At 35.5% G+C, this 3,766-nt stretch overlaps 1 pseudogene; it reads right to left on the minus strand.

Moving 5' to 3' along the window:
• Positions 1 to 200: 200 nt before the first annotated feature.
• Positions 201 to 3,422, minus strand: LOC149196785 (serine hydroxymethyltransferase 3, chloroplastic-like; annotated as a pseudogene).
• Positions 3,423 to 3,766: the final 344 nt, after the last annotated feature.

The following is a 3,766-nucleotide window of genomic DNA, read 5'->3' on the forward strand; positions in this document are numbered from 1 at the left end:
CAATAAGAAGATGAAAGTTTAGAAGAGTATTTGGAAATATTTTCTTACAATCTTCAAAAATCTAAACAACACTCTCTGAACTCCGATACCATCCGCACAATCTTTCTTAAAGGTATAAGAGATGAATATCTTGACATTTTGAATGTAATGGGCAAGGGTGATATTTCAAACTTTCCATTTCATGAAATTGCAGATCTATGTCAAAAATATTCAAGAGGAAGATCAAAAACTGGAAGGAGAGATATTAGTTCAAAAGCTTCAAAATCAACAGCAGGAGGGGTAACAAGAGCAGAGATAGGGAGCTTGCTGGAAAACTTCAAAACTGATCTTCTAAGCACATTAGGGACACAAGTAGATGTTTTGAAAGCTAACAAAAAGAAAGAAGAACAAGAGAAAATCTTAGCAATCTTTTGTCCCAAATGTAGGAAGAAACACCCATTAAGAGAATGTCCTTTGGATAGTATTCAGGTATGTGGCCTTTGCACAGAAAACCATTCAACAAAAAACTGTCTAAAGTTGAAAGAATTGCAAATGAATCCAATGGAAGAAGTACAAGGGGCAAATGGCCTTTACTATGTGGCACTAAGAAGTCCTTGGCAGCCAAGGATTCCTCGGCAATTCCCTTAGCAATTCCCTCAATAAAACTATCAGTATCCTCCTCAAAGTTCTTGGAATACCCCAATGTTGTGGCAAGCTTGGCCTCCACAACAATATCAAAACCAACTTGCACAAGGTTGGAGAGGATATAGTTATGGAAACCAGCCACCTCAACAAATGTATCCTCAATAATACCAATAGCAATACCAGCAACAATATCAACAGCCATTTCCATACCAACAGTTCCAATAGTATCCACAATCCATGCCATTTCCACAACAAAATCCTGCACCATTACTAACTCAACCACAACAGCTTCAGCTGCCTTCGAACCAGCCTAGACCAACTCAACTACCAGCTCAGCCAGTAGAAAATCCAAGTAACAAAATGGATAAACCTGCATACAATGTGGAAGAAGCAACATATTTTCCAACATACTCCATTCTTCCCATCAAGGAAAATTTTAAGAACCACCCTAAATTTATATGTATAATAAATGGGCAAATCCCCATGATACATAGGAAAAATGGGAGGCAATTTTATCAATAATATAATATTTATATATAATTTTTTTGGCGAATCTCTCACCAGATAATATTATCTTGTAAAGTCGTGGCGAATCTTTCACTGAATTATAAAATCTTGTAAGATCCTGGCAAATCTTTCACTGAATAATAAAACAATGTGAAGTCTTAGCGAATGTTTTGTTAAAGTATGAAACCATATATGATAATAGGAAAACATATTCATTAAACTGTAATATACTAACATACATGTTTGGAAAAAAGAAACATAATTTTCTCTTCCTACAAACAATGTTGCAAGTTTCAGTGGCCATGTTTGTCAAGGTTCTTATTGTACACTCTTTCATATCCTTCTATTAGTTTTGATAATATTCCACAAAAATGTTCTTATAGGTGTAATATTCCATGACAAAGTGAAATTTTTGAAATGACTTCCATTATAAGATCTATAAATACCCATCTTCAATACTTGCCTCATTGTGAGGGTAATCAATATCTCGGGGATATGCACTAGCACCAGAAATGATAAGCTTGATCCTAAAAAGGGTGGCATTTTTCTCAAGAATCTCATAGTCAATGAATCCTATAACCCAAGAAAACAAACTCGTCCATTAACACTTTGAACACTTCCCCAAAAGATTGGTTCAATATTTGTCAATGATGGAACTGTTTCCCTCCTAATTATTATTAGACTGGAAATACGAGCTCACCTGTGGACTCATCTAGATGATATGGCATTGATTCAAAGTAAATTGATGTAGCAGATACTTGTTTTTTTGCTATCATGAATCCATGAGACAGATTCCCTGCATGTGGTAAGTCCAAACCCTAAACGTTACAAAGAAAATTTTCACATGTTACATGCCCAAATAGGAATGATAATCTTATCAAAGGAGGTTCATAGTTCAGAACCATACCCACCATATTGTGATGATGTGGTTGGAGGAGAGTTGTATAAAAAACAAAATTAGTTGTGGATCGAGATAATGGTTGAAAATTAACACCCCGTGTATTGTTGTCAAGATGGAATGCTTCTAGGGCCCTCTACTAACAAAGCCTCTCACTTTGGTCAATGAATTCATTGCCAGCATATTATATGCATGGCATAAATCCCAACCCAACACAATAGTAAATAAATATAGAAAAGTGTCCAATAATTGTATCCATCATTGTGATAATAGATACTCATGCAACAACTACAGGTCTCTACACTATAACGTTGAACCCAGAAACCATTATACACATGTCAAACATTCAAACTGAAAAATACAGGTCCAAAAGCTAAGAGAAATTGAGTTTAACAAGAAAAAAATACCAAGTGGCAACAATAAATTGCCAAGCAGCTCAAACACAATCACAATTTGATGGTTCCATTCTTCACATTCCAAGTTATATCTGCAGGCACTTACCTCTTACTAGGGAGTCCTTCTGAATACTTGTTTGTTAGACATGATTCAGCAGCTTCCATAACTGCCCAGGATGTAAAATTTTCAGAAGAAATAAGTTCCAAGCCACTGAATTGCGGCTGCTTTTCTTTCTCAATTATCACATTCATTTTAGGATCGAGCTCACTCAGAGGAGAATCTACAAAGCTCTGCTTTCCCTCTACATGGAGTAATTTACAAACTAGATAAATAAATCACAATAAATTTAGTACCCTCGGTAACTGAGGCACATCTTGATAAGAGCATTAATTGTATTATTGAGGTCTACAATTTCTATTTTTTGACATCTGAGGGGAATCTAGATCAAGAACAAAGTCTTTATCAAGCCATTCACTAACCATTAACTCAAGAAAACTATAAATAAAACCAAGGTATTTGACATAGTTCATTAAATGAAGATAAGAAGCTTATTTGCAGCAAATCAATTCACAAATGGATCTTCTAAATACCTCCAAGTTAAACTATATTCAACTATGATCTGTGCTTTCTTCACTTGGTCTTCAAATGGGTAGATTATCAAGGATGTCACATAGGCTACCTATACATGTAGCAATTTCAACCAAAAACAAATACATAAATAAATAAATCATAGCGTGAATTGTGAACAACATGCACACCTGGGAAGTTGCAAAGTTGCACCAGCATGAATGCCAAATGATTTCCCATTTTCAAGCTTGTTGTGATACAAAAATTTTATATGATGGGCACAGCCTCAAAGTTTCAAACCTCCTAATTTTCTGCTTTTCTGTTGCCAGGGAACCCCCAAAACTAGTTGTGAAGTTTTGGGCATCAAATTTGCAGTTGGGTTCAAATTATATTGACCCAACAAGCCCATCCCTACTGCTCCACTGCCCATTATGACCTGCAATGAATATGTTTGCACTTGAAACAAGAGCTATCCTCTATTCCCACTTAAAAATGTGAAAAATAATCAAATATCGGGAGACATGTGAATCTAAAACTTGATGTGTAGTGGATAATTCTCTGGCAGAGGTAGACATGAAAGACACCAAAAGCAGCACCAATTCGAATTTTCCTCCTGCACGTTGCTGACTTGGGTTTGAATCACAGATAATATACAAAACAAGAATATCACACATGCAGGAGCAGCTGACTTGGGTTCGAATCACAGATAATATATAGAACAATAATATCACACATATTCACAGATAATATATATATAACAAGAATATCACCTTG

This window comes from Pinus tabuliformis, chromosome 2_2, assembly GCF_031772625.1.
Source record: "Pinus tabuliformis cultivar Carrire ecotype Pingquan chromosome 2_2, CPIR1, whole genome shotgun sequence".
Classification (NCBI taxonomy): Eukaryota; Viridiplantae; Streptophyta; class Pinopsida; order Pinales; family Pinaceae; genus Pinus; species Pinus tabuliformis.